This window comes from Mytilus galloprovincialis, chromosome 5 (genome assembly GCF_965363235.1).
Source record: "Mytilus galloprovincialis chromosome 5, xbMytGall1.hap1.1, whole genome shotgun sequence".
Taxonomy (NCBI): domain Eukaryota; kingdom Metazoa; phylum Mollusca; class Bivalvia; order Mytilida; family Mytilidae; genus Mytilus; species Mytilus galloprovincialis.
Genome location: NC_134842.1, coordinates 57,875,246 through 57,887,162, shown reverse-complemented (window position 1 = coordinate 57,887,162; position 11,917 = coordinate 57,875,246). Strand labels below are relative to the sequence as shown.

Sequence of the window (11,917 nt, the reverse complement as noted above, 5' to 3'; positions counted from 1 at the left end):
TAGCGCATGAATCGTCCTACTGGAATGATTTTAACTATCATTACCATGATTTTGGACGAAAATACACAAAACGATTGGCAAAATCAAACTTTTAAATGAAAATAAAAGTATACATGCGGGTATAAATGCACCCGTTTTGAAGGAAAATACTTAAAATACATAATCAAATTAATGTGAAATGATAAATGCATCTCAGGTAAATGCCTGAAGTTCAAACTGGGCATATGACAATTATCTACACCAAACTCAGATAATCAGAGTGTAAACCAAATCACACTTGGAAATAATTTTCGGCTAGACAATAAATCTCATCATGTAAAACAAAACGAAATGGGAACAAAAAGTCAGTGTGTTTCATAGCAGGGCCGATTTTAACATTTTATCATGATTTTCTTGATAGAAGATTGATGCTTACGAGGAAGTGTTTGAATCAAGGATCCAAATGAAAGAGTGAAAAGTATGCCTACAAAAGTTTTACGGACGCAATCTGTAATTCACGAGTTGGTTGACCATGTGTTAATGATGACCTGTGGATATGTTCCAATTGTCATTACCACAATGACGGCCTCTTTTGATTGTGTTTATATCGAATGAAACCGAATGAGACTGATTACCGGATTTATAAATGAATGAGCAACACGGGGCTGCCACATTGAGCTGGTATTGCTAACCCTTCCGTAGAACCTCAATTCATTCACGGTTTTAAGTGGGGTTTGTGATTTTTTGAATATCCTTTGATATCTTCCACCTCTTAGGCAACCGTAATAAAATCACACTTTTTATTTGTAGTTGCATGGCTCCAAATGGAGTGGTACAGCTATTGTGGTGTTTCTGAGTATTTATATTAATATCATAATTTTGAAACGTACTATACCTTTTTTATTTCTAAACTCTATAATTCAAATAACTATATTCTGGTACTCAGTAAAAAGTAAAATAACAAAAATACCGAATTCCGATGACAATTCTAAACGGAAAGATCCTAAGCAAATGACAAAATCTCAAAAAGCTCAAACACATCAAACGAATGGATTACAACTGTCATACTCATTGCTTGGTACAGGCATTTTCTTATGTAGAAAATGGTGGATTAAACCTGGTTTTATAGCTAGCTTAACCTCTCACTTGTATGACAGTCGCATAAAATTCCATAAAATTGACAACGATGTGTGATCAAAAGAAACAGACATAACAGGTAAAGTTGTCAATTTTGCTTTGAGACAATATTATTCAACTCAAAATGCAGAAAATCAGTTGTATTTGGAGGTCAACAAATCTATTTAGTACGGAAAATAAATAAATATTCAATCAGCAAAAAAAAATATTATCCCTTCCCCTCCTCCCTCCTAAAAAACAACAGTACCAATCCTAAACATGTGTCTCACAAATTACAAATAAATTTCAATTTGCCCAAATCCCAATACATCTTTTCCGACGTGATTTATTAAACTGTTGATATACTACTAGACAGTAACGCACATGTTTGTCTTAACAATTACTGATGAAGAATCTTTCGCCAAAATCGTTTTCTTCTTCTATAAATCAGCCCTCTTATAAGAATGGTATGACATGGAACAGTATAAACTTACTTATGTGATTAAGATGAATAAATAAATTACATAATGGTATGGAAGAATTACTCTGCATTCATGCAATACAGTAGTTCATTTGTTTCTATTTTGAAACGAACATTTCGGTCAATATAATTGTTTATCTTGTTTTTCGAAGGTTGGCTCATAATTGTTTTCTTTCATATGCTTATAATTTAACTATACTAGTCAACAAAAGAAACGATACACAACTTTGAACTACAATTTATCATAGAATATAATAAATAGGAAAAACTATAAAATTATCCAATGAAAAACATTCATTTACGAAGCAAATGCGTATGAGTAAAAGAATCTGACCAAATTGGAAAGTTAGAAAATACCGATTAATTGAACACAGGGGTCGAATTTATTTTCCGGAAAATGATGACAAAAGATGGCACTTAATTTCAAAGATGAGAATTGAGTATTTTTATATCTGCAGAGGAATTCAAAATTTTAGACAGACCATGTTTAATTTTAAAAGTTTTAAGTTCTAATATTAATTTTTGAATTTTTGGGTGAAAATACGATTTTTTTAGCGTTTTTGCCTGAAATCAATAGTTTTCATGCATGAGAAAATGACGCTCTGTAAAGATTAGACAAATACGGCTATTATTTACCTATGTACAGTGTATCCAATTTTATTATATATGGGAAAAAACATTGCCTTGTATCGTTTTTTGTTGTTGACTAGTATATTATCGTAACGTGCAATAAATATATGACTTTTTCTTCAATGTAGTCTTTTTATCCCCCCATTGATATGTAACCAAATAAATTTGAATATAATGTGTATGTGTACTAAGAAAGAAAACAATATTTCAATTATTTTCTTGGGCAGTCTTTAAGTCAGTTATCCTCAAACGTTCGTTTACTCGTCAATTCTGATATTCTGTTGAAATAAAAATTTAACACAAAGTTGAGACAACTCTTCACCAGAGGCCAAATAACGTAGAAGTTAGTTACTACAGGTACAGTTCCAGGTATGAGTCCCATATGTGTTATGTGTTTTTTTTAATCTGGGATAGTGGTATAACATCACAAATGTAACAAAAAAACTGAGAATGTTTTATATACTAGAATGGATAAGTTTTTACTTTTAAACAGTATAATACCTTTCCGTATTCTATTTTACCACCGGTTTGTCCAGAGACCTTAACTATGACCTCTAAATAAAAATTCGGAAACCATACAGGGCAAGTGCAAGGGAAAACCCGAAACAAAAAAGGTAAATACATGTGGAAGTAGGATAACATTAATTGATTCTGACAGAAAAGTTTCACTTCTTCAAATCATTTTACAACAGTTTTAACCGAATTGGCAAATTTGAATGCATGGACGAATATTATAAAAAGAAATTATATATACATCATTCTAGAGTATCACTTATTTTGAACGTGCTTCATTATTTCGTGTTGATTGTTCATCAAAATTTAACGATCGATATACTTCGGGACCAAAAAAATGCTGTTATTTATACATCAAAGTTTTCGATCAAAACTAACAGAATGAAATATTTTTTGTCGATCATATTACGTTTTGCATTCGTAATAAATGTAAAAACAAACGAGTATAGAGGACTTAGTTTAGTATATATGTATGCATTATATCAGTAATGTCCTTAACAATATGACTTTAATCTCTGTGACATGATGTGAACCTCTTTGGTTTCCTATCAGTATAAAAGAATATATTTTAAGAAATGTTATATCATCTACAGACTTGAGTATAAAAATAAGGAGATGTGGAAAGTATGCCAATGAGACAAATATCTACCAAAGTTCAAATGATGTAAATAAAAACAATTATAGGACACCATACGGCCTTCAACAATGAGCAACAGCTATACCGTATTGTCGGCTATAAAATGTAAAACAATTCAAGAGAGGAAACTAAAGGCCCAATATATAACAAAACCATTGATGAAAAACAAATATGACAGACATAAACGATCATAAACCAACGACAACCACTGAACTACAAGCTCTAGAAGTATAATTTACACGAACAGTCTTTTACTATTATTAAAATATAATTGTAATATATGAAAACAACATTATTAAAGATACCAGGCATATAATTTTGTACAAAATACTCGCGTGACATAGAGCATGGAGTGTTTAATCTCAAAACAACCTTTCTTTTCCGTAAGCATTGGCAGCTTTTTATTTACAAAATTCTACAAAAATATAAATCAAATTTAGGAAACTTCTGAGAAACAAACGAGTACACACGTTTTTCCTTTACGGTTCTGTATTTCAGAACAACATTCTTCGACTAAATCTTTGTGACTTATAAGGGACGTCCTGACTTTCGACATTAATCCTGGTATCTCTGATAAGTTCTATTCGCCATACTTATTCATGTTATTGTAAAGACGATATAGCAAGATTCAAATTTGATTATCTCCCGTTTACCCTAACTAATCTTAACTGATAGAAATATTACAAAAAGAATGTGTAAAATATCAAAAGATTGATGTCGAAAATCTGGACATCAATTTCTACTGATTACCGACAGTTTTACAGGTTAAATTTTGCAAAGTTATTTTATGACATAAATATTAATGATGTATGATGTATGCTAGTTTTGCTATCAGAGAGGAGTTTAGACGAACAATTTGACAAGGTACAGACGAAAAACATCAAAAGATAGCACAGAAGCAGCTTATAATTGCCATTTTAAAATTGATATTGTATGAATACTATTACTTAAAATTAGTACTATTTTTTTTGTTCAGGAGTATAAACAAACAAAATACATGTATAAGAATAAACCTGCATTCCAATATTTTACTATTGTTCTTATCAGACTGGTATGACGGAACATTATATATATTTCGACCTATCAAAACATGCTTGTAGGATGTTCAATAATGTCTCATATCTGGATTATTCATTTGACATGGAACTTGCAGTTTCTGTATGTCAATGAAAGTAAACACAAATGATGTTGGTCATTTATTTTTTATTTTTTAATTCATTCATACCTGCCATTTTGCAATATTCTAATACATGTGAGTACTAGAATTTCAACTCTGTAATCTTATCTTTTTTTATATATCTAGCCGTTGTAGAATATTAACAATAAAAATGGAAGTGCAAATAATTTGGATTTTCTTGTTTCTGTGTAGCTTAATTCCATTTTCAAATTCATTTTGTATGATGACAATGCCGACGATTGGTAAGGGAATTTTAATATACTTCTGATTGCTATTACAGTTAATTCAAAATCAGTTTTTATAAAGGCTATAGCATTAACATCTATCATTCAAAGAGCTAAGTTTTTGTGAAACAAAGACAATACAAACATTACATAAAGCTAATATAAAAGGAGAACATTATATTGATAATGATCATGATGATTATTATATCATTTTTATTGAAGAAGAAACCTCAGCGAGATACAGTTTACCAACGAAAAATGCATTAGCTTACACTTTCTTATTCTTTCAGACACAACAGAGTGTGCATATAAAAATGTCACCATACCTCTAGGTCAGACATTAACTAACTATGACGACTGTTTGGAACTAAGATGTCTTAAAGATGGGAGTATGTCCATATGCGGGTATGTCGACACTACATTTTTATAATCACAGCTACTTATACTATTTCTTGGCTAAATAACTTCAACTCTCATGTCACATATGTTTTCTAGCAGGCGTCATATGGCTATTTAAAAGATAATGCAAATGTAATGATATTTTAATCGAATTGCAATATTTTTAATATGATTATTTTGATTGAATTTAGCCTGATTGTACCCTCAAAAAGGAGTCAGAGTTCAAAAGATTACATTTACATTTGGGCAGAACGAGATATAAGTAGTAACACTTTTATGCATTTTTAAAAGAGAAATAGTGTCTTCTTCTTGAAACCAATGTTGCACAGCGTTCTGTGAGATAACTAAGATTGTTGTGTACAGACTATTACTTATAAGTTGAGGGGTGTAAGGTCCGGAGTAGACAACGTGTTTTTCAAAAAAAAAGTATGTGTTTGCCCCTACCCCTGTCCACCTTTTTGACAAAGATTATTACGATTGCTAATTTCTGAAGTGTGCCTCCAAATCGTAAGTATACTCATACGACGCTGATGTACATAAGATAAACAAAAATTACCTTTAAACATGGAAACCATATTTATTTTTTTAATTTCTTGTACCTAATTGATCATAAGACATTGACTGTATTTGCTAACTATAACAACGAATAATTGAATTGCATGATTCCGTCAAATAACTAACTGAGTAAGCAAACGTTACTTATCGAAATAAGTGAATATTGTATGAAACAGTGAGGCGAAATATACCAAAAGGACATCCAAACGTATGAGTCGAAAAGAAACCGACAACGCCATGGCAAAAGGAACAGTACACAAAGCACAACCAAGAAAATCAAAGACAAAACTAGTTTATGAACTATAATTGCTTGTATGCCAAACCAAATATGTATGGAGTATATAATTCATATTTTCTCTGCCTTACGTGTAGGTACAGCTGGTTCGAGTATTATTTGCTCGTCTTTTTCGATATCACATGACCTTTCACCTCTTTATTATAGCTATAGTGACTACTACAAAATCAAACTTAACATAAACAATTTATCATATTTAGGATTGGTATACATGCAGGCGTATTTGTTCCACCAAAAGGATGTGCTATTTCAAGAGGAGATAAATGTGCTTTTGAATTTGTTTCTGCTAGAGATCATTCTCTTAAATGTGAAGCAGACATTTTTGGCTAAGCATTGAATATTTCTATAGGATATATATAAGGAACGAGTTCAAACAATTAAGAAAAATGGGGGAGAGACACAGTATACTTTCTACGCTGGAATCATGAGTTATAGTAAATAAATATATAATGATGGACAGAATGTGAAAACAATAACGACAAATGTTGGTAAACTTTGATGAAAATTGTCAATGTTATAAAAAGTATGCTATGTTCAACGTGTGGTTTATCAAAATGATCAATTAACCCCGTCAGAACCTGTTTAAATGCAATCAGATTTAGAGAACCACTTCATTTATATTCAAAATAAAACCAAGGTGTTATGCTATATATATAATCAATATGACCGCTTACTATTGTTTCAATTTGAATTTTCCAAAATAAAAAAAAAAACACAATAAAAAATCCTTTTTAGTTGATAAAGAAAATCGGAAATTTATCGTGTATTTATCAATGAATACTATGTTTGAAGGCTAATGTTAAGGTTAAAAGCAACTGAGCAGAATGCAGATTGTTAACCAATTGAACTGCTTATTCACCGTTTCTCAGTCATTAATTTAGTTAAAAAAAAATATTTCTTACAAAAATTATTTGAAAATTAGTTTTGGTAAAATGTTTATCTGAATTGTTATATGAAATACACAAACAATGATTGCATTGACAACGGATATCTTTGCTTTTCTTCGAGATTAAGAAGACATTCAGATAGAAGTCGCTATGAAATATATATATATCAGTTGATCTGCTATAGGCCTCCGCTTATATAAACACCGAAAAGAGGCACATAAGCACAAATATGGATATAATATTTTGTAAAGCTGAAATTTGGTTCAAATAATGTATTGTAACAGTTATGCATTATTTAATGTAAAAATATGTTGTTGTTTTTTAAGATGGAGATGTCAAATCGTTATGTTACTAATGAAAATTGAAAACCCTTCAGTAAGTTGTTTGCAAACTATAAAGGATTAGATAGTATATATGATAACATTCACAGAACACCTCAACAGATGTATGTTTCGACTATAAATTTTTAATACAGAAAAAGTCGATAAGATTGATTGTTTTTTGAAAAACATGTCTTCTAACCATAACACATACATGTATGTTGTCGTTTCAAAACTACATGTAGGTTCAGAAAATGTTTGGTTTGAATCAGAGTGTTTTTTTATTTGTATAGTAGAGAATGGAAAAAGCTAATTACAAGTAAGATGCAGTAAAAAATATTTTGAAAATCACTTACTTACATAAAAAGACTATTATAGAATGCTTTCGAATAGCGTATTTGAAAAACATTATTAATTGTTACTTTATCAAAGAATGTTTGTAGTTATTTAGGGAATTTTACGAGTTACATGAAGTCACTTTTTCTTAATCTTTAAAAGTTCTTCTTTCTTGAGTGTTTTTTTATTTCCCCGCTACGAAGTTTTCGGTGCCATATAGCTTTACCCTTGTCCGTAATTCCGTAATTCCGTCATTCCGTCATTCCGTCATTCCGCAACAAAGTATTATACGGAGTCTTTTTCTAAACGCCCTCAGATATTGGGCTGATTGTTTGTATGTGAGTTAACCATGATGAGTTACAGATCAAGTTTAAGTTTCGTTCCGCTCCGCAATTTTTTTGCCGAAATTACGAGGTTTAGACTATGATAAATTGTTGAAAATCACAGTTATACTCTCTTTTTTTCTAAACGCTTTCAGATATTAGGATGAATTTTGGCATGTACGTTAACAAAGATAAGTTCAAGATCAAGTTTGAGTTTTGTTCCGCTCGGCTGATTTTTGCCGAAATTACGGACTAATGACTTTGATAAATTGTTTAAGATCACAGTTATACAGACTTTTTTCTAAACACTTTAAGATATTGGGCTGATTTTCGGTATGGTGAGTTACTCATGATGGTTTTAGATCAAGTTTAAGTTTCGTTCCGCTCGACTAATTTTTGCTGTAACTTCTGGCTTTGGACTTTGATAAATTGTTGAAAATCACAGTTATATTCTCTTTTTTTCTAAACACTTTCAGATATTGGGATGATTTTTGGCATGTTAGTTAATAAAGATAAGTTCAAGATCAAGTTTAAGTTTTGTTCCGCTCGGCTAATTTTTGCCGAAATTACGGGCTATGGACTTAGATCAATTGTTTAAAATCACAGTTATACAGACTTTTTCTAAACGCTTTCAGATATTGGGCTGATTTTCGGTATGGTGAGTTACTCATGATGGGTTTCAGATCAAGTTTAAGTGTCATTCCGCTCGGCTAATTTTTGCTGTAATTTCGGGCTTTGGACTTTTATAAATTTTTGAAAATCACAGTTATACGAAACTTTTTATGCCCCACCTACGATAGTAGAGGGGCATTATGTTTTCTGGTCTGTGGGTCAATTTGTTCGTCCTTCCGTTCGTACGTCTGTTCGTCCGTCCGTTCGTCCCGCTTCAGGTTAAAGTTTTTGGTCAAGGTAGTTTTTGATGAAAGAGAAGTCCAATCCACTTGAAACTTAGTACACATGATCCCTATGATATAATCTTTCTAATTTTAGTGCCAAATTAGATTTAAATTCAATTTCACGGTCCACTGAACATAGAAAATAATAGTGCGAGTGGGGCATCCGTGTACTTGGGACACATTCTATTTTCTTAATGCTTTCAGATATTGGGCTGATTTTTGGTATGTGAGCTAACTATGATGAGTTACAGACCAAGTTTAAGTTTCGTTCCGCTCCGCTAATGTTTGCCAAAATTAAGGGTTTACAACTTTAAAATTGTTGAACGGACAGTTATACGGACATTTTTCTATACGCCTCCAAATGTTTAGCTGATTTTTGATATGTGAGACTACCATCATGTTTGTGTCCACATGTGTTATTGAAATTGCAGATTTTTCAACTTTTTGAGACGGGGCCATTCGTGTTACTTTGACACATTTTGTTCTATCATGTTCTATATAATATATGTCTGTGTAAGAGTTGTTCAGAGCTTGGTATATTAAATGAGCTTTATAAATTATTTATATAATGTATTCTATTCAGCATGCATTTTGGTAATACTAAACCGACTATGATATGTTGAAGTTGAGATGACTTTTGATTGTGTGTCCTTGGTTTAATATCTCATTAACATTTATTCCATATTTCCTTTGATTCAAGGAGGATAACTTGTCATCAAAAACCGATGATGTTTACACAATATAAACACTGAATGATTTTACATCGATTCAAAAGTTATATTTCTCTTTCTTTTTGAAACTAGACTGTAAAGTTTAAAATATTACAAAATTAATATTTCTTCCGGTATTTTATTAATATCATGTACATGTATAAGACTTATATAATTCAGATCAATAATAAACACAAAGCAAAAATAACAAATGTTAACCCTACTTATGTATAACAATAAGACTAGAGAATATGTGAGGCAGGATCAGTGATCATTTTTAACAATTTATAAATGCATTGTTTGGCGACCAATTGGTTTTGGATCCCTTATACAGCTACAACCGACTGATATTGGTTCCACTATTGTAGAATATTCATATACACCATTCAAACAAGTAGTTCTTCTTAAAACATTTATATAAGTGTAAATTTTCTGACAAGTGCTTCCAAATCTGTGACCAATACAATTATCACAAACACATTCTACATCATATATATGTTTGGGCAACCTGTTTTCATCAATGTTCTTTCTATAGTACCATGGGCAAGTACTGCCCACAGACATCGGTTCATTGGCAAAATTTTCACGAAACACGCGTCTTCGGTAATCATTGCATTCTCCAAGTTTAAATTCTGTTTCGTATTTGATGTTGATTAAATGTTCGGGAACTTTATACAATGTACCATATCCAGGGAGGATGTCTGAACCACGTGGTAAAATGAATTTGCTCGTCGTTGTAATATTATTTGTAGTAAAATGTTGTTGAGGCAAGTTAAATGGTGAAGGTTCTCTACAAGGTACGGTCAAGAAAGCAGTTTGAATTATCGACAGTAAAACTATCTGAAATATAAGTACAAATATTAAAACTATTTAAAACGTTGCGTGATATTTAAAATTGAATATTTCATTCCCGTTTTATTATGGAATTCTGTATTGACTGCAGATTAAATGTATTCACAACAGTTGAAAAGGCTCTGTTATTTAAAGCTTGACATATTGTAAAGAAGGCTGTGTATTGTCGAGGAATGTATGTTGATGTCTTTTGGTTTTCCAAGTTGTTGTTTTGTTTTGTAAATCATAGACGAAGAATACCCCACATCTATTTTTATTCATATCGTGTTTGCTATAATATATTAAATCTATGAAGTGTGATTTACGTATAACCATCTTTGATATCAAAATTATGCAAATGCCTCGGTAAAGATCAAAACTTAAAGGGTAAAAAAGAATGCCTTGGTTTAACTTTTTCAAGCAAATGCATATTCTAAACATAAGAAAGAATGGTGATTAGATCTTTTTGCATTTGAAATAACAGTGCGTGTCTTTACTCTGGCAAATCATTTTAAACCAATTTTTCAGATTGGTTTTCTTTCTATTTTTTTTTACTTTTTTGTTTAAACTTCTCCTTCACCCTAATTTCGTTTAATTTTTTAAATCGTTTGTCTCCAAATTCTTATGTTGCAATGACAATCAAAATTGACATACGTTATTGAATGCTGTGTAATGGTCTCCTTAATTTGCAAACATTCTCTTCGATTATATTACATATCAAATAGAATTTCACAGTCGCAATAAAGGTTCCATTAAACGGGTATTACGTTAAACTGCAAGAAAACATCACTTAAACAGTGAGTAATAGGGTTATATGATGTACTGACCATAACATAACATACGATGTTTATCTTCATTATTGGCGATGTATCTGTCTTTGTAAACAGTTTGTCTGATGTTTGTGGAAGATGTACAAAGTTTTGTACTTATATACAGTTTGAAAACTAATTGGAACTTTTTCCCTATTTTTTAAAGTATTTTGAGTTCCCATTTGATTAAAGGTCATTGGCTTGTCCACTCCATGGCGAATACAATGCATCTATATTTTTTTTTATTAATGAAGATATAATTAAAACACACAAAAAATACAAATATCAAGGAAGAGAAGTTCATATTACTTATAGACTTTGTTGGTTGAATCTCTACCACTTTGTCAATGATAGAGATTTAATTAATAAATTTATGTCATATAACCTCTCTTCCTTGATGAGCCTGCATTCATTTGTTTTACGGAAGAGGTGGCGTAGTAATTCATCAATTTGTTAAGTTCTTTGTTTATACTGAATAGTAAGGATAGTCTCTTTCTTCTCAAGTAAATTGACAATGTATCATTTAACATCAGTTACAGATAGAAGCGTAAATTATGTGCATACTTCCGATTGAGATTTTTTTTTAAACGTACACTTAACCTAGACCACTGGTTGAATACTCCAGTTCGATAAAGTGCTTAACATATGGTTGGGATTTTTTTTTTACCCGACTGAAATGCAGATCCTGCATTCATGCTTCGCTTACAAGGATGCTTATCATTGGTTCTTTTGGTCAGAAAAGATGGTTTATTGGAATTTACCTTTTTTTTTAATCATCAAATCATTATAGTTGATGATG

At 31.1% G+C, this 11,917-nt stretch overlaps 1 long non-coding RNA gene across 1 annotated transcript; it reads left to right on the top strand.

Annotated features, from left to right (window-relative positions):
• The first annotated feature begins 4,665 nt into the window (after positions 1-4,665).
• LOC143074621 (uncharacterized) lies at positions 4,666-6,344 on the top strand. Its single transcript, XR_012977973.1, has 3 exons — positions 4,666-4,775; positions 5,048-5,162; positions 6,207-6,344. It is a non-coding gene; the product is annotated as an uncharacterized LOC143074621 (long non-coding RNA).
• The last annotated feature ends 5,573 nt before the right edge of the window (positions 6,345-11,917 follow it).